A 24,700-nucleotide genomic window follows, 5' to 3' on the forward strand; every position below is an offset into this window, starting at 1 on the left:
TTGGATAAAAACATTTTTTGATTTATTTTTCTTTATTATTTTAATGGAACCTAAGTCCCACTACCAGCTCTAACTAAATTTTATGCATTGAACTGAAGTCTTCAGGAGCTGTATTAAGTATGTACAGTGAATTTTATCCTTTAGGTGGTTCACTTCATTGCCTATGAATATTTTGATTGAATGACCAAATATATTAAGGGACATTTGGGCTACCAGGAACTGAAAGTCCACAAAAATTTCTTTTTAATTTTTGTGTTCTGTTGAGGGGCCCAATCAGTAAAACTATGTATTACAGCTAGAAATCCTGTGGAAAATTTAAAAATTCCTAAATGTCATTAATCTCCATATCTTAATTGGTCACTACCTAACAAGGTAGATTGTTAAACAAAACAAGAGCAAACATTCATTCATTCATTCATTCATTTATTTATTTATTTATTTTGTCACAACAATATATGTAAGTATCATACAAAAAGATTACATAGTATATAAACATATATATGAGTAAATATTAGGAGGAATAAGCATATATATATATAGGAAGAAGAAAAGAAAAACAATAGGACAGGAACGGTAGGCACGTTTGTGCGCTTATGCAGATCACATATTATGCAGATCACATATCACATATTTGATCTGGTGCTAGATGACTTTTCATACTGATCTATTATCATGACAGATTACTTCCTTGTGACAATGAAGTTAACCAGAGCAGGAAATAAAGGACCTGCTTTTTAAGATGGTCTGCTTCAAACATCTAAATCTAAAATAAAAATCTAAATAATAAATAAAATAAAATGTAATGGCTCCACCAAACTTCATGTTGTGGTTCATCGACTACCAGTGGAGCTGGCAGTCAAGTCAGATGAGTCAGAGGAGATGGAAGGGGTGCCTGGGTTAACATCGGAGCCTGTGGAAGGCTCTGAGGAGCAAGAGGACTCAGAACCAGATACAGAGCAGGACCCATCAATTCACACTCAGGCAGAAACAGCTGTTTTCAGGGCCTGAGCTCAGTGAAGGGGAGGAACAGACAGGGCCCGTCCCAAACACATTTTTTTTAAATTTCATTTTGTCCCAACAGTATACACAAACATTGACATAAATAAAAAACAACATGTCATAAAAGAAATATATATTTCTATAAATATATATATAAATATATATATGTAGGTCTTTGATTATTCGGGTTTTCTCTCACGTAAAATTGGAAATGTCTTGGCGACGTTTCGACAAAGTCTCATTCGTCATCTTCAGGGTTAGGGTTAGGGTTAACCCATACCACATCTCTGACATTAATACAATCGAACACGTCCAGAAATATTTTACTAGAAGAGTTCTTCGCTTCTCCGAAAACAACAAAATACCTTATACCACCAGACTTGAAATCCTGGGATTAGAAAATTTAGAACTCCGCCGACTTCGACATGACCTATGTTTAACACACAAAATCATCTATTGCAATATCCTTCCTGTAAAAGACTACTTCAGCTTCAATCGCAATAATACAAGAGCAAACAATAGATTCAAACTTAATGTCAACCGCTTCAAACTTGATTGCAGAAAATATGACTTCTATAACAGAGTTGTTAACGCTTGGAACTCATTACCTGACTCCATAGTCTCTACTCAAAATCCCAAAATCTTCAACCAAAAACTGTCTACTATTGACTTCACCCCATTCCTAAGAAGACTATAAGGGGAGTGCATAAGAGCACAAAAGTGCCTACTGTTCCTGTCCTATTGTTCCCTTCATTATATCAAATTAACATAGCTGTTGCATACTAGCTCGTAATTGACCATATTGGAACCAAGTATAGTTTCTCCCTTCTTCTTTTAATTGTTGCAAGGATTTTAATTGTAAATTACCTCTCAAAATATAAAAGTTCTTTATAAGTAATTATTTCCTGTTTCTGTTCTATATTTATATTCTCTATTGCATGCCTGGGGTTTGCCCAAATAGGAATTTTATAATTCAACTTGTAATAGTATTTCTTCCAGACACGCAGAAGAGTAATTCTTAACACATGATTCTTAAAGGCTCTATCCAGTTTTTTATCATACAATAAATATGCATGCCATCCATATAGTAAATCATAACCTTCTATATTCAAAATCCTTTCCTTCGTTAGGTTAAACCAATCACTTATTACCGAAAGAGCAACTGCTTCATAATATAATTTAAAATTGGGCATTTTTAAACCTCCCCTTTCCCATATGTCTTGAATTATTTTCATTTTAACTCTCGCTTTTTTACCTTCCCATATAAATTTATTAATTCCAATCTGCCATTCTTCCAAATTTTTATCTTTCTTAATCATTGGTATCATCTGAAACAAAAATAAAAATCTAGGTAAAACATTCATTTTAATGGCTGCTATTCTCCCAAATAATGATAATTGTAATTTTTTTCCAACTGAGCATTTCCTTCTGAACTTTTTGCCATAATACCTCAAAGTTATTTTTATACAATTTCACATTTGAAGAAGTAATATAACCCCTAGGTATTTAACCTTTTTTACAATTTCAAATCCTGTTTTTTCCTCTAATTTTTCTTTCTGTTGTCTAGTCATATTTTTTGTTATCACTTTTGTTTTATTCTGATTTACTTTAAATCCTGAAACTTTTCCACATTGATCAATTATTTCCAACAAACATACACTTGAGTTTATAGGATTTGACAAAATAATCACCAAGTCATCAGCAAATGCTCTCACTTTTTATACTCATGTTGTCTAATTTTAATTCCCTCTATCTCCTTTACCTCTCTTATTTTATCCAGTAATGGCTCCAGAGTTAGAATAAACAATAATGGTGATAGTGGCCACCCCTGTCTTGTTCCTGTCGCAATCTTAAAAACTTCTGTCAAACTACCATTAACTATTATCTGTGCTGTTTGCTCTCCATAAATCGTTCTAATTATTCTCATAAAACAATCTCCATTTTATCTATTAATTTGAATAAAAATTCCCAATGCAGGCGATCAAAGGCTTTCTCTGCATCCAAAAAAACAAATGCTGCAGAAATCTGATTGTTCTTTTCTAAACATTCCAATAAGTTTACAATCTGTCTAACATTATTCCTCATCTGCCTCCCCTTTATAAATCCAGATTGATTAGTATGAATTCTTTGTTGCAGAACTAACATTAATCTATTCGTTATTATTTTAGCAAAAATCTTCTAATCATTATTCAGAAGTGAAATCGGCCTATAATTCCCAGGTTTAGAACAATCCTGTTCTTCTTTTGGTATCAATGAAATGAAAGTAGTTCTCCATGATGGGGGTATTCCCCCTCCTAATTGTATCTGATTAAATAATTCCTTAAGTGGGCCTACTATCTCATTCTGTAAATTTTTATAATAAATTGCTGTAAGTCCATCCGTACCAGAGGTTTTTCCCATTTTTAATTGTTTTATTGTCAAAATAATTTTTTCAGAAGTTACAGGTAGATTCAATTATTCCCTTTGTTCTAAGGTTAAACCTTTAACCTTGTACTCTTTCAAATATTTATCAATATCCATGTTCAAGATTGTATCTTTAGCATATAAATTTGTATAATATTCTAAAAAAGCTTTTTTAATTTTATCCTGTTGATATCTCTTTTTACCTTTATATTCTATTTTTTCTATAATACGTGCTTTTTGTTTTTTCCTTAAGGTATATCCTAAACACCTACCAGGTCTATTTGCATTATAAAAAGTATTATGTTTAGCATACTGTATGTTTTTTGCCACCTGGTCTGCCATTATCATATTAAATTGACTCTGTACTATCTTTATTGGATCTTTTAGTTTTTGATCATGTGAATTATGTATTAATAATTGTTGTTTCTTTTGGATTTCCTCTTCTAAATACCTACGCTGTTTTTGTTGTTTACTTCTCTGTTTATTATCAATATATATTAAGACTTCTCTCATAAAGGCCTTACTCACGTCCCAAACCATTTCTCCCCTATTCAAATTATCATCAAAAAATTCTTTCATTTGTTTTTTACATTGATTTACATTATCTTCATATCTAAGCAAATTTTCATTTATTCTCCAGGATTTTCTACCACATTTTTCTTGTTGCAATTCCAACCATACTGGACTCTTGTCAGATAAACACCTTGGAAATATCTTCGTTTTCTTCCCCCTAAGAAGCAAATCATTAGTGATTAATATAAAATCAATACATGAAAAAGATTGATGCCTATCAGAAAAAAAAGTAAAATCTCTATCTTCAAGATTCCGCATTCTCCATACATCTCTCAACTCAAAATCTTCCATCATCTCAAAAAAAGATTTGGGCAGCTTTGCATGTGTAGGAGTTTACTTAGAGACAATTCTCTTAGCTTTTCTGGTATCTATTACACCATTCCAATCCCCTAGTATAATAAATGATTTATAATCCCAAAGAGTCAGTTTATCATGCAACATCCTATAGAATTTTTCTTGTTGCTGATTAGGTGCATATATACCAATCAAGAGTGTCTTTTTTCCTTCTAACACAAGTTCAATAGTGATATATCTTCCTTGGATATTTGCTTCAATTAGTTTGGCTGGTATATCTTTTCTCAAATGTACCACTATACCATTTTTCTTATCCAAAGCTGAAACAACAAAGTGTTTACCTAATTTTGAGTTTATTAGGAATTTTTGATCTGATAGTTTAATATGTGTCTCTTGTAAACAAATCACATCATTTTTAAATTGTCTCAAATAATGAAATATTTTTCTTCTTTTCTGCGCTGAATTCAAACCATTAACATTCAAAGTCAAGAATTTATTTGCCATCTGTGGCCTTGCGAACCTTTTGAGCAATCAGCTGAAGATCCTCACTCTTGTCTTTGGCCTCGCTCCTCCCACTGCTTCTGCTTCTGTAGACTTTTGACTTTTACTTTTGTAGACTTCTTTTTACTTTTTTACTTTTTTTTTAACTTTTTTTTCTTTTTTACTTTTGTAGACTTTCTGTAGACTTTTGACTTTTACTTTGAAGTTGATCCTCCTTTTCTTTATGCTTAGTAGCCGCCCTTGTCATCCTTCGTTCTTGTGGCTGTTCTTGAGATAATAACATCAAAGGGGCCACGTCAGCTTCCGTACTCATTTGCCTCTCTTGTGGGCTTTTATCTGTTGCTTCAGGATCAACTTTCAGTACATTGAAAAGGAAATCTTTCGCTTTCAACACAGTTTCATTACGATATCTCCTTCCCTGAAAAAACACTGTGAGACCAGCTGGAACCTCCCATCTAAATTGAATCTGACGATTCTTGAGCTCTTGTGTAAAAAATATAAACTCTTTCCAGTCTTTTAACATCTTAGGGGGAATCTCTTTCAGAACCATCACCTCTTGTTCTGCTATTTGCAACTTTTTCTGATATGTGGCTTGCAGAATTTGATTTCTCATTGTTCTTGTCAAGAAATAAACCTCAATGTCTCTTTGCAATTTTTTTTGTCTAGTTAACCCTATATACTTTGTCAATTTGAATGGCAACCTCTTGTGGATCAAGTCCTAACCTTTCAGCCAAAGCCTCTGATAAAATTTTCTTAAGGTCCTCATCTTTTTCCTCCTGCAAGCCTCTGATTCTCAAAGCCCCTTCCATCACCCTGTATTGTAACACCACCACCCGATCTTCATTTTTGACCACTTTTATTTGCAATTGTTCCGTTGTATTTTCCAAATGCTGATTAGATTGATTAATTTCTTCCACTTTCTCTTCCAAAACCTCCAAAAAATTTTCCAAACCTTGAAAAGCCATCAAAATATATTTTCTTATTTTTTTTCTTATTTTCTTTCATTTCCTCTCTAGTCATTACAATATGATTCATAACTTCTTTAAACCTTTCTTCAAATATTTTTGTCTGTTCTTTAAACATATCTTCCATACCCACTTCAGATCCCCTTCTTGTTGTAGGCTTAGGTGGTTTAGAAGCCATTTCAAATTCCAAATTAAAGTTCAGTTATAAAGTCAGAATCAAGAATGTAAAATAAAAAAAAACTTTTTCTATCTTCTATCTTCCTTTCAATATAGGAGAGCTACCACTTTAACAGTCCACAAATGCACTCTCCACTTGATTACACAAACAACTTCCAACTTTCACTTTCTCTCAGATGCCATTTTCAGCAATCTTAATTGAAACAATAGAATGTTTCTTTTCTTAAAGGGTAGAAGGTTCATTACTTGCAATCCCAATGATCGATCACTTGTGTTTGTTCCGTCTGCATCCAGAGATCCAAAGAAAAATCACTTGAGCAGGGGTGGACGCTTTCTTCTTTTCCCGCTACTGCAGGAGTGTGCTGGATTCGGAGCTCAGCGGAGTTATGCAGGACTCAACCCTCCGAGGTTTCACTTTCACAAAGCAAAGCCTCTGAGGAATTCTACCACTTTTCCACTGCTCTTTCCCTTCCCTTTCTCCCAGGGAGAGTACTTCAAGCTGGCGAGCAGCTGATTTTCGCTGTTTTTGCCGGCTTTTACGATATCTCAGCATGGGGCGCCTTTACAGGCGTCCAGCGAAGAGAGCGGTGCCACCCGAAGCCTGTTCAAAAAATTTTCTTTTCAATACTGTGACTTTTCAAAGACTATGCAGGTCGTGTGAGAAGGGGATGTGTTGTCATGTGGCCCTCAGACCCTCTGAAAGTTGTACAAGAGGCTGTGCTCTCACATGGCATCTGAACCCTCTAAAAATCATGTGAGAATGGGGCATGTCTTTTGTGACTTTTGAAGGCTGCAGAGGGTGTAGAAGATCATTCAAGATTAAAGGCCTTATGAGACATTGAATTTCCTTAAGTAGGTCACAGGAGTCTGTCAACAGAAAGAGAACATTGTGTAAAGGTGAGCACAGATGCTGGGGATCACATGATTGGACTGTACTGTATTTTTTAAAAAATAAATGAATATGTAAAGAATTGTTTCTCTTTTGTTTGGAAGGTGACACATCAGCAGAATCAAGTTAGATATATAATAGGTATACACACACACACACACACACACACACATATACAGACAAAATAAGCATGTCAAAAAAGTTATTCTGCTGATGCACAGACACCAGAATTTTACAAATTTCTTTCCAAATTTATGTTGGTTTGGAAAAAATAAATAATGCCATTTTTATTTCCACACCATCCTTGTGGAGAGGATGACCCCTACTACCCTTCCAAGTTGTAATATAGTATATTTTGCATTCTAATAGGCCTCTTGAAGGCCTAAATCAGGTGGGTTCCAAATTTTTTTACTACCGGTTGTGTGGGTGTGGCTCGTTTGGTGGGCATGGCTTGGTGATCATATGACTGGGTGGGCGTAATTTGTTGGACATGTGACTGGGTGGGCGTGGTTTGTTGGTCATGTGACTGGGTGGATGTGGCCAACTTGATGTCACATGTCTAGGGTTAGGGTGCCTGGCCTCTCCTCGCCTCAAAGGTCTCAACGAGATACAATTTCCCTATTTATTTACTACTACTGTACATCCAAAATATACTATTTAATCTTATGTATATATGCCATATGTGTACATACATATTACATAGTATAGTGTGTATAGGCACACAAAAAGATACATTATCTACTATATATACTGTATGTGTATGTACACACACACAAATATATTCCTCTTCTAAAACTATACACATTCAACCTTACTTACTACATTTGGAAAAATATACCCAGAGTTCACTTTCTGCCACACATTTAACTATAACTTCTGTACATTTAGATCATTACACACACCTTCAGATGTTCTTCCCTAACTTGGACAAGACTATTAGAGCCAGGAGAGATCATGGATTGAGTAAAATGTGGTGAAACTCACTTAACAGCGCTCTTGCTTAGCAACCAAAATTTTGGGCTCAATTCTGATCATAAATCAAGGACTATCTCTGCTTTCCTCTGCATGGCATACTTGTCCTAGTAAACTCCTTCTACTTTCTGGCAATTTTCCTCTCTGTTAGAGGCACCAAAATAATCCAGATGATATAAGGTTTCCTGCTGGAGCAGGAGGTTGGACTAGATGGCCTCTAAGAACCCTTCTAGCCCTAGATTGCTGTCCTGTTTCAAAGCATCTTTTGAAGCCACATCTAGTGCCAGGGTTTGCGGTCCTTCCTTCCTCTTCTTTCTTTCTCTCTCTCTTTCCCTTTCCCTTTCTCTTTCTTCTTTCTTTGTCTCTTTCTTGTGTCTCCATTCCTCTTTCTTTCTCTTTCTCTTTTTCTTTGCCTCTTTTTCTTTCATTCTTTCTTTTCTCTCTTTCCCTTTCTCTTTCCTTCTTTCTTTCTTTCTTTCTTTCTCTCTTTCTTTTTTGTCTCTCCCTTTCTTTCTTTCTTTCTTTCTTTCTTTCTTTCTTTCTCTTTCTTTCTCTTTTTCTCTCTCTCTCTCTCCCTCCCCCCCTCCATTCCTCCCTCCCTTCCTCCTTCAAAGTCTAGGAGTGTGAGACAGGGAGGCCCAAGAGAAAGTGCCTAGCGGTGGCGGTGGCACCCAAAACAGGAGTTTCAGGCTATGGCAGTTGGCAGCAGCGGCAGGGGCCAAAACAAGAGCCTTAGGCAGTGGCAGGCAGCAAATTGTTCCGGAACTCCTGGGGAGTTTTCCTGCATGGCTTTTGCCGCAGTAGTCATCGGTGGCAGCAGCATCGGTGGTGGAGCATCCCAGAACTCCCGGGGAGTTTTCCTACATGGCTTTTGCCACGACAGGCAGCAGCAGCGGCAGTAGGGCATCCCGGGGAGTTTTCCTGTGTGGCTTTTGCCATGGCAGGCATAGGTGGCAAGGCGTCCCGGAGCTCCCGAGGAGTTTTCCTGTGCGGCTTTTGCTGTGGTAGGCATTGGTGGTGGCGGCATCAGCAGTGGGGTGTCCTGGAACTCTCGGCTTCTCAGTGCTCTAAAAGTCAATTGCCAGTGCCTCTTTTTCTCAGAGGCATGGTGTCTGCCTCCCGTCAGATGCGGTGCACATGTGCAATAGCCCTGGGAAATCCGCTCACCCTCCCTGACCTCAGGGGGACTGCTGGGAAGGCTGTGTGGAAGGCAGGCAAGCACGGCAAGGCCACAGGGAAGGGAATAGGCTGCTAGCTGCCTTCCCAATGCCCTGACATGCTTGCCTGCCTTCCACATGCCCTTCCCGGTGGTCCTGTGGCCAAACCCACTTGCCTGCCTTCCTCCCTCCACTACCACCTCTTTGTTCAGCTGGTTCAGAGTCTGGAAGGCAAACTGACCGGAGTTTTTGGTGGCCACCAGCAAGCTGCCCCTGCTGAAAAGAGGTTGGCAAAGCAGCCTCCAAAAAGGCTTCTTTGCCAGCCGCTTTCTTCGCAGGCTGCCAAAAAATACCGGCAGAAAAAGCTGCTGCAGTTGCTGCCATGTTGTTTGTGCATACATATCTGGGGTGTGGCCAGCCAGCCATTATTAGCAGTTCTGTGAGCCACTATATATTTTTACTACCAGTTCTCCCAAACCAGCGCAAACTGGTAGCAACCCATCACTGGCCTAAATAGTTTGATCTGAAAAGAAAGACAGAGTGCTGTAGGAATGTTTTAGTATAATATAGTGCTTATTATTTACTGTTAAAATCTTTTAACAGTATAATAGCTAATATACCAAAGCATTGCAGATGTCATTCATATTTCTAAGTAATATGATAGGTGATGATGAATTCTTTGGGCTTGGCATGTCAAAAATTCAGCAAATACCTAACTTGACTCTGCTGATGTGTCACCATCCAAACAAAAGAGAAACAATTCTTTATATATTCATTTATTTTTTTTAAAATACAGCACAGTCCAATCATGTGATCCTCAGCATCTACTGCTCACCTTCAGACAATGTTCTCTTTCTGTTGACAGGCTCCTGTGGCCTACTTAAGGAAATTCAATGTCTCAAAAAGCTCTTTGTTCTTGAATGATTCTAAAGCCACAAAAAAGCATGCAAATTCTCACATGATTTTTAGAGGGTTCAGATGCCAGGTGAGAGTATAGCCCTGTCAGCCTCCGCATCCTGCTTTTAATGTTTTATTGTTGTATTGCTCAGTTAATTGGTTTATTGCTATCTTTAATGCTAGGCATTGGAAAGGAGTACTGTATTTTTAATTGTGGGCCAGCTGCTTCGGCTGCCATAGGTGGGAGGGGGAGGAGACTGATCCAGAAACGAAACTGATGAATTAAAAAACCTAAGAAGGGGGCTGATAATCTTCGCAGCCAACGGTTGTGTATAGCAGAGAGATGACATCATCTGAAGTTGACCTCCATGTGACGCTTGAGGGAGAAGTGGATTGGACCCAACTGTCTGACTTTTGGAGGGAGGTGGGATTTATTTGGGGACATGTATGTGTAAGACACCCCTATTATTCAGAACTTGCTTTACTTCGTTGCATTCAGTTCATTCGTAATAAAAGATACCTTTCTCTACAAACAATGGAGTTGGGGTTTTTCTTTCTTAAATTTTGAAAGGAGGCACGTCTGACAAGCCCTCTTGTACAACTTGCAGAGGGTGTGAGGGCCACATGACAACACACCACATTCTCACACAGCCTCCATAGCCTTTGAAAATCACAGAAGAAGGGGTAACTATTTCAAAAATAGTTATTACAAGTTGTTGGTGAATGATAGGGAATCATTCAAAATCTTATGGTGTGTCACCTTTGACATGTCTCAAGGTTAACCATCATTGTGATAGAGCATGCAATATGCTTCTAGAGGTCTAATCACTGTAATGGTTCTTGAAGTAATAATACAAAGACATAGGGCTTTTGTACTACCATGTACATTACATGAGAAATCTAAGGATATATCATTTATACCAGAAGCCAGGTAAAGATAATTTATATAAAAATATCAGTAACAGATTGTCTCATAGTTTAAGCAAGGAGAAGACTTGCCTTTGCTTGCTTCAATCCACTTTTGTCTTCATGTTGTCTAACTATTCCTTACTCTCAAAACAGTGAATTTAGATCCACATATTCTTTCAGTTGTAGAGTACTCTTTATTTTTAAGTACACAAACATTATTAAACTTTGACTATTTAATGCACATAACTATTCTTCTTTGTACTTACTTTTAAATTATATGTCATTTCCTCACTAGTCTCTCTTTATTATTCCATTTACTGAAAATATTAGAAGTATTGATAATGCCAGCAGATTCTCATCCAATATTTCAAACAGACCACAATTTTTTGTAATAAATTTATTAAATTTTGTATTATAAATTTATTAAATCTAGTCAGTAGACAGTAGACATGTAGACAGTAAACACAAGGTCAATCAAAATGGACTCAAATGTCTATACACCAATGAACAGAGTATGAGGAATAAACAGGGTGAATTAGAAATTCAAGTAAATGAGGGCAGACATGATATTGTTGCCATTATGGAAACTTGGTGGGATGAAACCGACAAATGGAACATACAGCTAGAGGGATATAAATTATTTAAAAGAAATAGACCAAATAAAAGAGGAGGTGGAGTTGCACTATATATAAGAAATAACTACATCTCTACAGAAATAGAGCACAACAATGATGAAAATTATCTTGAATGCATTTGGGTCAATATTAAAGGGGTGGGGAATGATATTGCCATAGGTCTATACTATAGGCCACCCAACCGAACAGAGGAAGTAGATGAAATTTTTGCTATTCAGCTAATTAAGGTATGTAGGAAGCACATCACAGTAGTAATGGGGGATTTTAACTACCCTGACATCAACTGGGAGATAAACTCTGCACCAAGTGGAAGATCCAACAGGTTCCTAACAAACCTAGCAGACAACTTTGTTTCCCAAAAAGTAGAGAAGGGAACAAGGGGATCAGCCTGATTGGACTTAATTCTCACTAACAGAGATGAAATGGTAGAAGGTGCTGAAGCTACAGGGGCTTTGGGGACAAGTGATCACTCAATATTGGAATTCAACATTATGCAAACACAAGTAGTAGAACAAAGTCAAACTAGAGTCTTGGACTTTAAGAGAGCTAATTTCAATAAACTTAGAGGGAGCTTGAGAAGGATTCCATGGATGAGAGTCCTCAAGGGGAAAACAACTCAAGAAGCTTGGGAAATTTTGAAAAGTGAGATTATAAAAGCCCAGTCTAGCACAATACCAATGAAGAAGAAAAATAATAGATCTCAAAAGAAACCAACATGGATGCATAAAGAACTATCTGATAAATTGAAAGGCAAAAAGGACAAGTATAAAAAGTGGAAAGGCAAATAACTAAGGCAGAATATCAGCAAATAGCCCGAGCCTGTAAAGATGAAGTGAGAAAAGCTAAGGCTCACAACGACAAAGGCTAGTGACAAAAGTAAAAACTAACAAAAAAAGCTTCTTCCAACATGTTAAAAACAAGAAAAAAGTCAAGGAAACAATTGGCCCATTGCTGGGAGAAAGTGGCAAGAAGGTGACAAGCAACAGGGAGAAAGCAAGAAGCAATGGGTGGAAACTAATCAAGGAGAGATGCACTAGGGAGAACTAAGGAGAAATTTCCTGACAGTTAGAACAATTAATCAGTGGAACAACTTGCCTGCAGAAGTTGTAAATGCTCCAACACTGGAAATTTTTAAGAAAATGTTGATTAACCATTTGTCTGAAATGGTGTAGGGTTTGTTGTTGTTGTTGTTGTTGTTATTATTATTATTATTATTATTTACACAAAATGACAGTATACACAGCAGACGAGATAATTATGCTGGATTTCATATCACAGATCGCTAGTCGAACACTTCCCAAGCATTTAGGACTGCGTGATGTATCGGTGAATTATTATTATTATTATTATTATTATTATTATTATTATTATTATTATTATTATTATTATTATTATTATTATTATTATTATTATTTTGTAATAAAATATTTAGCACTTAATTGCAGATGGAGAGTTTTAAATGTACCATATATAACTGTTACTACCACATACTGAAATAAATCCTAGCAATCATTACACTTGTAGGTAAGCAAAGAAATAATAGTTGAGATATTGAATGCCCAAATAAAGCATTTTTAAACATTGCTATTAAGATAGGATTTTTTTTTTTTTAATTTAGGATTACTTTAGTGTTCCAGTAAAAGAAAATATCTGTATTTCAGGGTTGAATTAGAAAGTTCTTGAAGCTCTCTGAGCTTGGTTGTTTCCTTGCAGATGTTTCATTACTCAACTAGGCAATATCACCAATCCAAATATAGGGTTTGCTTCCTGTTTATTTCCTGTAGCTCAATTTTGGTGGGACAAATGATTTCTTCCTTAGTGGTTCTTTGATTATTATTTTCTGCCTGATTGTATGACTAGTGTTGATCCCTGCTTATCTGTTTTTTAATGAAGAACTGTGTTCTAGTCTTTTTGTTTCATTCCTAGTTGTCTCTTTCAAGTGACATGAAAATATAATCTATCACAATGTGCCTACTGTCCCTGTCCTAATGTTCCCTTTATTTGTATTCATTTCATGTATTCAAATCATGTTTATACTTATTTATATTATCTAATACATGCTTGACTAAATAAATAAATAAATGCTGAAGAGTACTGGGCCTAAAACAGATCGCGTGCCCCGATCCCTCTGACTTTTCCCGTTCCCTGGATGGTCAAGACCCTCAGAGCCTGGGCCTTCGTCTTATGTTATGCAACGCACGGTCCGTGGCCAATAAGGCCCCCCTAATACACGATCTTATCCAGGGTGGCGCCGCGGATCTTATAGGCGTTACGGAGACCTGGTTGGGCACTGAAGGGGGTTTCCTTGCATTCCATCAGCCGAGGGCCCAGGGTAGGGGTGGGGGGGTGGCGGTTGCTATTAAAGAGAGTCTAGAGCCGAGGGAGACCACTGTACCTCAGATCGCCGGGTGTGAATCCCTCTTTGTGAGATGGGGTCATAGGTGTCAGATGGGCTTGCTGGTCACGTACCTGGCTCCTTGCTGCGTGACAGCTGCCCTGCCCGAGCTCCTGGAGGTGCTTGCCGGGGTGGCAGTGGAGACCCCCAGACTTTTAGTCATGGGGGACTTTAACTTGCCATCTGCCGGCTCGTCATCGACAGTGGCTCGGGAGTTCATGGCTTCCATGACGGCCTTGGACCTGACTCAAGTAGTGGATGGCCCCACTCACATCGGGGATGGCACTCTGGATCTTATTTTTATCTCTGGTCAGTGGTTGAAGGATCTGGATTTGAGAGATGTAGTCATAGAACCTTTGTCATGGTCAGATCACTCTCTCCTTCGCCTGGACTTTCTGACCGCCACTCGACACCGCAGGGAGACGGAACCGCAACGTTGGTTCCGTCCCAGGCGCCTGATGGACCCGGAGAGGTTCCAGACGGAGCTTGGGCCACTTCCTGAGGGTCTGGCTCACGGCACGGCAGAGGAACTAGCCGCAGCCTGGCAACGGGCTGCGGCTGGGGCTTTAGACCGTGTCGTGCCTCTGCGGCCTCTGACCCGGCGCAGATCCCAACCGGCTCCTTGGTTCTCCGAGGAGCTGAGGGGGATGAAACGCCGGAGAAGACGCCTAGAGAGCTCCTGGAGGTCTAGCCGTTTAGAGGCTGATCGGACACTAGTTAGGTCCTATACTAGGACCTACCTGGTGGCACTGAGGGAAGCGAGGCATTGCTACGCCTCCTCCCTCATTGCGTCGGCAGATAACCGCCCAGCCGCCCTGTTTCGGGTGACCCGTTCCCTCCTTCACCAGGGGGAGCAGGATGACCCGTTGCAGGGACATGCTGAGGAGTTTAACAGTTATCTATACGATAAAATCGTTCAGCTTCGAGACGGTCTAGACCAAAATTGCGATGATTCAGATGAGGCGTCTGAGGGTGGTCTTGGTGACATTTTCTGGGATGAGTTTGACCCTGTGGCTCCCGAGGACATGGACAGGTTGTTGGGTAGGCTGAATGCCACCACGTGTTTACTGGACCCGTGCCCCTCCTGGCTAGTGCTGGCCACTCAGGAGGTGACACGAGGCTGGCTCCAGGCGATTACGAATGCCTCCTTGTTGGAGGGAGTCTTTCCGGCCGCCTTGAAAGAGGCGGTGGTGAGGCCCTCCTCAAGAAGCCCTCCTGGACCCGCTGTTTTAGGTAATTATCGTCGGTCTCCAACCCGCCGCGCGAAGGTTGTAGAGAGTATGGTGGCATATCAGTTTCCTGCACCTGGATGAAACTGTCTATCTAGACCCGTTCCAGTCCGGTTTCCGGCCCGGCTACAGCACAGAGACGGCTTTGGTCGCGTTGGTGGATGGCCAGGGATAGGGGTTGTTCCTCTGTCCTGGTCCTATTAGACCTCTCAGCGGCGTTCGATACCATCGACCATGGTATCCTGCTGCGCGGTTGGAGGATTGGGAGTGGAGGCACCGCCATCGGTGGTTCTCCTCCTATCTCTCCGACCGGTCGCAGACGGTGTTGACAGGGGGGCAGAGGTCGGCCCCGAGGCACCTCACTTGTGGGGTGCCGCAGGGGTCGATTCTCTCGCCCCTTCTGTTCAACATCTACATGAAGCCGCTGGGTGAGATCATCAGTGGCTTCGGTGTGAGGTACCAGCTGTACGCTGATGACACCCAGCTGTACTTTTCCACACCAGGCCACCCCAATGAAGCTATCGAAGTGCTGTCCCGGTGTTTGGAAGCCGTACGGGTCTGGATGGGGAGAAACAGGCTCAAACTCAATCCTTCCAAGACAGAGTGGCTGTGGATGCCGGCATCCCGGTAAAGTCAGCTGAGTCCTCGGCTGACTGTTGGGGGCGAGTCACTGGCCCCGATGGAGAGGGTGCGCAATCTGGGTGTTCTCCTGGATGAACGGCTGTCTTTTGAAGACCATTTGACGGCCGTCTCCAGGAGAGCTTTCCACCAGGTTCGCCTGGTGCGCCAGTTGCGCCCCTTTCTAGACCGGGATGCCTTATGCACGGTCACTCACGCCCTCGTGACGTCTCGCCTGGATTACTGCAATGCTCTCTACATGGAGCTCCCCTTGAGGGGCATCCGGAGGCTTCAGTTAGTCCAGAATGCGGCTGCGCGGGTGATAGAGGGAGCCCCTCGTGGCTCCCGTGTTACACCTATCCTGCGCAGACTGCACTGGCTACCTGTGGCCTTCCGGCTGCGCTTCAAAGTGCTGGTGACAATCTTTAAAGCGCTCCATGGCATAGGGCCGGGCTATTTACGGGACCGCCTACTGCTACCAAATACCTCCCACCGACCCGTGCGCTCTCACAGAGAGGGACTCCTCAGGGTGCCGTCAGCTAGGCAGTGCCGTCTGGCGACACCCAGGGGAAGGGCCTTCTCTGTGGGGGCTCCCACCCTCTGGAACGAACTCCCTCCAGGACTTCGTCAACTTCCGGACCTCCGAACCTTTCGTCGCGAGCTTAAAACATACTTATTCATCTGCGCGGGACTGGATTAGATTTTAAAGTTATGGGTTTTAAGGGGTTTTTATTATTTATACTATTTTAAATTTGGGCAATAGAATACGTTTTTTAATTGTTGTTTTTAATCTGTACTTATATGTATTTTAACTGCCTGTGAACCGCCCTGAGTCCTTAGGGAGATAGGGCGGTATATAAATTTGAAAAAATAAATAAATAAATAAATAAATAAATAAATAAATAAATAAATACATCTCTAAGTGTCTATTGATGGCTGATTTGCCTAAATGGCAAGCTTCCAGGACTTCTCTAGCATTTTTGGATTTGGCTTAGTCTAAGATCCCCAAAATAAAAAAATAAAAGAGGAAAGGAGGATAATTAAACATAAATTAAATCTGATAATTCAAGAGGAAGTGGCACTGAAAATAAAGATGGCCAAACAAAACTATTTTGAGCATGCAAACAAGGTGAGCAGATGCTTAGCCTATAAATTAAAAAAGGAAAAAGATAAAAGAACGATTCAACATTTGAAAGATGAGGAAGGGAAAATCCAATACAAAAGAGATGATAAGAAACAAATAGTACATACTTTTTTTTTGAAACTATATACACAGGAAGAAACGACAGAAGCAGAAATTCAAACTTATTTAGAGGAAACGATTGTATACAAATTGACGGAAGAACAGAAAGAAGTATTAAACCAGCCAATCTCTGAAACAGAATTCGGAATGGCAATAAAAAGACAAAAAAACAATAAAACGCCGGGCCCAGATAGAATACCAGTTGAATTATATAGGAGTATCCAAAAACAAATAGGAGGGTTAATGCTGGAAATATTCAACAAAGCACTACAACATACAAACATACCCCGAACATGGACAGAAGCATTAATTACACTTATACCTAAGGAAGATACAGACCAGCAATTAGTACAAAACTACAGGCCTATCTCTTTATTGAATTCTGACTATAAAATATATATGTCAATTATTGCGGAAAGGTTAAAAACAATTTTAGATAAATATATACATCCAGATCAAAATGGTTTCCTGCCTGGTCGACAAATCAAAAATAATACCTGGACCATAATTGACATATTGGAGCATTATGAAGTACACCCATAGAAACAAGCTTCACTGGTTTTCCTTGATGTCCAAAAAGTTTTTGATAATTTGAATTGGAGATTCATGATACAATAAATTAAAAAAATGGAATTTGGATCCAAATTTGAAAAGATGATTGAAAAAATATATTCAAAGGAAATTGCAAGGGTGATTATTAACCATGACAAATATATTTGAAATAACAAAAGGTGTAAGACAAGGATGCCCACTTTCCCCACTTCTCTTTATACTATTGGAACCACTCTTAAAAAATTTAGGGAGGATCGGGAGATAAAAGGATTGAAAATAAAAAATGAGGAGTATAAACTGCAAGCATTCGCAGATGATATGGTTTTTATAATTGAGGAAACCTTAAAATCAGGCCCCAAACTGATTAAAAAAAAATAGAAGAATTTGGCATAGTGGCAGGTTTGAAAATTAATAGGAAGAAATCCAAATTACTAACAAAAAACCTTACAAAAAAACAAGAGACAGAATTAGAAAATAGTATGAACATTCAGATAACAAAAAAAGTAAAATATCTAGGGATATGGCTAACAGCAAGAGGTTCCTCAATTAAAAAAAATAATTATGACAAATTAATACTTCAAATTGGGAAAGATTTGGAAAACTGGAAAAATTTACAAATTTCATGGATGGGAAGAATGGCAGCAATAAAAACGAATATCTTGCCCAAAGCCGTGTTCCTCTTCCAGGTTATACTGGTAAGAATAGAAAAAAAATACTTTGATTTATTAAATAGATTGACCTCAAAATTTATATGGCAAGGAAGAAAGCCCAGAATCAGATTAAAAACCCTACAGGATACCAAAGATAGGGGAGGTGTACCCCTACCAGATTGGGAAATTTATTACCAAGCAGCATGCCTGACATGGTTAAAGGAATGGATGGAGTTGGGAAACAAAAGAATTTTAACAATAAAAGGTCACGACCTACAGATAGGATGGCCTGCATTCTTGTGAGGTGAAAAGTACAAAACCCATGGATATTTTAGAAGGCACATAATTAGGAATTCATTATTAATAATTTGGAATAAAATTAAAAAAACAACAATATATGAATATACCATCTTGGATTTCCCCTAATGAAACACTAACACATCCAAATTTAACAGATTGGACCAAAATAATTAGGTACAGGGATATATCAAATGAATTGGGAAAATTAAAAAAAAAACAAGAATTGGAACAGGATTTGAATAGGGAAGTCAAATGGTGGATGTACTTCCAAATTAGATCAAAATATATAGAAGATACAAAGACTAATCAGATACAATTGGAGCAAAATGAATTGGATAAAATAATATATGGGAAGGACCAAAAATTAATTAGTAAAACATATAATTTCCTTTTATGGTATAAAATGGAAGAGGAAATAGTGAAAGATATTATGATTAAATGGGCAAGAAACTTTAATCATAAAATAGAACTAGAGAAATGGGAAAAGATGTGGAGAACAAAAATGAAATTGACAATATGAACAGCATACAAGGAAAACCAGATGAAGATGTTTCACAGATGGCATCTTCCGCCAGCTAGAATAGCAAAGATGTTTCCTAGTAACTCACCAAAGTGTTGGAAATGTAAGAGTAACTATGGAACATATTATCATCTCTGGTGGACCTGCCCGGTGGGAAAACAATTCTGGGCCAAAATCAAAAAGTGGTTAGAAGAGATAATACAGGAATCAATAAAGGGAGAGCCAGAACAATTCTTATTAGGGATTCCAACAGAAAATTATACAAATGATACACAATACTACACATATTAAAAGCAGCACGTATAGTTTACACGCAAAATTGGAAAAAGGAGAACCCACCAACAGAAGATTTAATTAAGAAAACCATAAACTATGCAGAGATGGATAAACTCACAAAAGAAATCAAAGAAAAAGAGGATACAGAATATTATAAGGTCTGGTGTAGATGGTATGAATGATTAGAAAATAGGAAAGATAATGAAAATTGAACAACACGGTAAAATCTGTATGATGAAGAAAATGTAGATGAATGTAGATGAAATAAAGGTAGATAATTTAAAAGTAGAATACGATAGAATTAAAACATGTATAAACAAAGAAAGGACCACTTTGAATAGCTGATAAGAAACAGTGATATGTGTTAGATTCGGGCAATAACGAGGCAGGAGACCAGGATAGTGACAACAGCTCTTTACTATATGGTGAACCCAGCAACCCGGGCTGGGAAAATCCTCTCTTTATATACAGTTTAGCCAGAGGCTTCATCCAATCAGCAACGTGCTTTTTCCCGCTCAGTTTTCCCTCCACAATTCTTAAAGATACATTACACTCCTTCCCTCCCAGAGAGCACTTTACCAATATTTACATAAAATTAACATCTTATTTGTCAACGTAATCACGCAAGTAGACTGGGCGTCTCCTGACTCTTTCGGACCTGCGCAATGCATTTTCTGGGAGTGAGTCGAGCTGACCGGAGGGACTGTTTGTTCCTCTCAGCTCCTCCTCTAGGCCATCCGGCCCTGGATTATTTGCAGAGTCGTCCCTGCTGTTTTCAGGAGGAACCGGTTGGCGTCGCTGGACCTCCTGGAACTCAGATAAGTCCTGCGTTTGCCCCAGGTTTGAGTCAGCTGTGGATTTATGCATTGAATAGTCAGGGTCTGTTTCGTCTGATTCTGCTTTACCGGTTATGCGTTTCCTTATTTGATCTATGTGGCGTTTCCATACCTGGCCATCCTCTATCTCTACTAGATATGATTTTGGTCCTGTTATTCCTAGGATTTTTCCTGCTAACCAGGTCGGGCCCTCGCTGTAGTTGTGTGCCCACACTAGGTCGCCTACTGCCATCTCTCTTGTTTTACCGTGTGCCCCTTTGTAACCGTCTGGTGTGTAGTTTGGGTTTAAACGGTCTAGTGGGCACCTAAGCTTCCGACCCATTAATAGCTCGGCCGGGCTGCGGCCAGTTATTACACAGGGGGTTCTGTGTTGGACTGCTAGATATGTATCAATTTTTGTTTGCCAATCGCCTGGCCTGATTCTGGACAATGCTTCCTTTGCGCTCCGAACGAAACGTTCTGCAAGGCCGTTCGTCGCAGGGTGGAAAGGCGCCGAGAGGACATGTCGGATGCCCTCCTCTGCCAAGTACCCCTCAAACTGGGTTGCAATGAATTGCGGGCCGTTATCGGAGACTAAAGTGTCGGGCAACCCGTGGGTTACAAATAGGTGCCGTAGGACTGAAATCACGGCATCGGCTGTCATGGATCTCATGAGAATGATTTCCAGCCATTTGGAGTAGGCATCGACTACTACCAGAAAGGTTTGGCCGTGGAAGGGCCGCAAAATCGATATGGATCCTAGACCAGGGCCCTGGGGTCTCTCCCATTCCCGAATCGGGGCTGTTGGGGTAGCGGTCTGACTCCTGGCAGGCCTGGCATTTCCCTACCCTTTCAGCAATTTCCGAGTCCATTAAGGGCCACCACATAGCTTCTCGCTAGACCCTTCATTCTCACGATCCCTGGGTGACCTTCGTGAAGGAGATCCAATACCTTTTCCTCAATTTCTCCGGGATCACCACTGATCCCCCATAGCAGGCACCCCTTGAGCCGAGAGTTCCCCACGCTTTTTACAAACTCTTTAAACGCCGCCGCGCAGCGGCCAACCTCTTTGTACCCAACCAATTACAGTTCTTATTGTAATGTCCTTATACGAAGCCCGAGCCACCTCTTTGGATGTGACTGGGCCAGAGTCCAAAGAGTCAATTAGCAGAACTGGTATCCCCGGAGTGGGGTCTTCGATAGTCTCTGGTAACGGGCATCTGCTCAGGGCGTCTGCATGCCCTAATTCCTTTCCTGGCCGGTGTAGTAATTTGTAAGAATACGCTGCCAGGAAGATAGTCCATCGGGTCAGTCTTGGCGAAAGTGCCACGGGCGTTGGGCGGTCGCCTGCCAACAGACCTAGCAAAGGTCTATGGTCCGTGATGATTTCAAAATCACGACCAAATACATATTCATGGAATTTCTTTACTCCGGAGACTATAGCCAAGGCTTCCTTATCAAGCTGGCTATAATTCCTTTCAGTTGATGACATGGTTCGGGAGTAATATGCAATAGGGGCTTCTGTGCCATTTGGTAACCTGTGGCTGAGCACAGCCCCCACCCCATAGGGAGATGCATCGCAGCTTAACACTAATGGCAGCGTGCCATTGTATTGGATAAGGAGGCTATCACTCGATAGGAGATTCTTTACCCCTTCGAATGCCCTAGCTTCCGCCTTTCCCCAAGACCATGCAGCCGTCTTTGCTAGTAATTTATGCAGCGGCTCGGCTACTGTTGCCTTATTCCTTAAGAATACCGCGTAGAAGTTGACCAGACCTAAGAATGCCTGTAACTCCGTTTTGGTCTTTGGAACCGGGGCCTTCCTGATGGCCCGTACCTTGCTCTCAGTGGGTGAATCCTTCCCTGTCTATCCGGTAGCCCAGGAATTCCACAGACTCAACCCCGATCTGGCATTTGTTCAGTTTAACCGTGAGACCGGCAGACCGGAAAATGCCCAAAACTTTTCGCAGCCTTACCCCTAATTCCTCTAGATTCTCAGCGGATACCAGTACATCGTCAAAGTATGGTACCACCCCTGGTAGGCCCTGCAATAGCCGCTCCATTAGGTTCTGAAATAACCCTGGAGCCACACTAACCCCAAACTGTAACCGGGTACACTTAAAAGCCCCTCTGTGAGTCACAATTGTCTGCGCTTCGGCTGTGCTGCTATCTACGGGCAGCTGTTGATAGGCTTGGGCCAAGTCTAGCTTGGCAAAAACTTGCCCTTGCCCCATTGAGTGCAGTAAGTGCTGTACCACCGGACGGGTAAGCACTCTTTGCAACGCTTTGTTGCGTTGCCTTGTAGTCAGCGCAACCGGACCGACCCGTCCGGTTTGACTGGGGTGACTATAGGGTCTCCCACTTAGCATGGTCAACTGGCACTAGAATTCCTGGTTTACTAGCTTGTCCAGTTCCCGGTCAATCCTGGGCTTTAGGGCTAACGGGACCCTCCTAGCCTTTAGACGGATAGGGGCAACTTGGGGTCTAAGTTAAAGAGATAGGGGTCCCCGTGTACTTGCCCAGGCAGTCTCTGAAAACGTCCCCAAATTCTTTCACGAGTGCGTCTTTGAGGTTGACTTCGTTTCTGAAGATTCCAGTCACTCCCATGCCCAATGCTCGGAACCAGTCCAGTCCCAACAAGCTTGGCAGGGTCCCATTGACTATGGTGATGGGCAGAGTTTTCTTGTATTGTCCATACTCGACGTGGACGGACGTTACCCCTCGAACAGGGATGCGATTTCCTTGGTAGTCTTGTACCTTTAATTTCTGTGGTTGCAACTTGCGCTTTGCGATGGCGGGTAAGGCTCTCACGAGATTGTCCCAGGACATGATCGTGATCGCTGAGCCGGTGTCCACCTCCAATCGGCACGGCACCCCCTCAATCTTTGCCTTTGTAAAGATTTTTTTCTCTAGGTGTGTTGATGCGTGACCCACTCTCACGACAGTCTGATTCAACTTCGCGCCTTTTTTAAACTGACCACTCGCGGGCCGCTTCGCCGTTCCCGCGCTCTGATTGGCCGGTTTGAATTTTTGGCGGGAAGGTTGGGGTGCTCGACAGGCCTGTGCTATGTGCCCCTTCCTTTCGCACCGCCGACACACCGCATCTTTAAATTTGCATTGTTGTCGTTGGTGTTGCCCTCCGCAACTTGCGCAGTCACCCCGGTCTTCTTTCTCCGGCCTCCCGGTGTGGAAGACTCCTTCCTCTTCCTCACCGTCCGACTCAGCCTGGATCTCCTCGTGGACCGGGTTGATTTCGCACCAGCCGCTGGTGCCAGCGGCTTTTGTAGGGTTTCCGCCGCTTGGGTAGACATCTCGTGAGCCCTGGCTTCGTCCAAGGCGCTTGCCAGCGTTAGGTTGCTTTTAGACAGCAGCCGCCTCCGCAAACGGATGTCCCTGACCCCGGATGAGTTGCTCCAGCAATGCCTCCCAAGTCTCGGTACTGCAATGTTTTGAGGCTTTCCTCAGGGCGCCATGTATACTGATGGACTCGCCTCTTGCTGTCTGCGCCCCGAATTCGAACCGCTGCACATACTTGACGGCGTTGGTGCATAATGGGCTTTCAATAAAGTCTGCAGAGTTTGCCACGGTACCGACTGTACGGCGTTGGCTCCGCCAGGATTCTGCGGTGTCGAAAACTTCTGGACCGCAGTGGCTCAGGAAATACGCTCGTTTCCTGTTGTCTGAAACTCCTTGAAGTTCGTTCGCCTCGAGGAAACACTCGAAACGAGCCATGTATGACCCCCATTTTTCCTTGGCTGGGTCGAATGGCGCTGGCAGTGTGTAGCCGGACATCGCTGCTTTCCGCCCCTTGTTTGCTGGGTTCGCGTCTTCCTGGTGAGTTCAGCTCTTTTCCTGGCGCTCTTAGCCTCGAGATCCCACCTTCGTCGCCAGTGTTAGATTCGGGCAATAACGAGGCAGGAGACCAGGATAGTGACAACAGCTCTTTACTATATGGTGAACCCAGCAACCCGGGCTGGGAAAATCCTCTCTTTATATACAGTTTAGCCAGAGGCTTCATCCAATCAGCAACGTGCTTTTTCCCGCTCAGTTTTCCCTCCACAATTCTTAAAGATACATTACAATATGTATATAGATGTTGTATGTTTGTCTTGTGTTTTAATGTGTTCAAAATAAAAAACTTTTTATTAAAAAAAAAGTTCTCGAGATCCACCCACTCCTTTAATTTATCTTGGAGGTGATTGGCGTAGAGTTTGCTGATTATATTTAGCAAACTTATTGGTCTGTAATTGGCAGGGCATAGTAGCTATGTAGTCCTAGAAAATTGTGTATTTAAAATAAAGAGGCATCAGGAACAGCAGATAAGATGTTTCAGAATAGCACAGATATACCGCAGTATTTCTTAACTCAAACATTTTTTGGGGAGGGGGAAGAGATGAGTGACTATTGTGCAATCTCCCCAGAAGACTCAGCTTCTTTTGGGTAGTATTGACAAATGCAGTGTGCTTGTCCATGACAACTCTAAATCAAATTTGGTTTCAGATCCATCTGCATATTTACAATTTTTCATTCTATCCTTCAATGAAATGTTGCAGGGTAACTTCAGCTTCCCACAATAAAAATTTGACTTGAACTTAGCAATGTATATGCCACTTCTTATATCCTGCTTGTATTTCATAGTGTTGATTGCACACTGCCAATCACTAAATTTTATGTATAAAGCAATTCAATTTCAGATATTCTTGGAATTACTAGCAGCACAACTAGCACTGT

The 24,700-nt window shown here is 41.1% G+C and overlaps 1 protein-coding gene across 8 annotated transcripts in view; it reads left to right on the plus strand.

Annotated features, from left to right (window-relative positions):
* DMD (dystrophin) overlaps window positions 1–24,700 on the plus strand; it is a 1,918,566-nt gene that overhangs the window by 1,057,911 nt on the left and 835,955 nt on the right. The window lies entirely within an intron of this gene.

This window comes from Ahaetulla prasina, chromosome 5, assembly GCF_028640845.1.
Source record: "Ahaetulla prasina isolate Xishuangbanna chromosome 5, ASM2864084v1, whole genome shotgun sequence".
NCBI classification, from domain to species: Eukaryota; Metazoa; Chordata; class Lepidosauria; order Squamata; family Colubridae; genus Ahaetulla; species Ahaetulla prasina.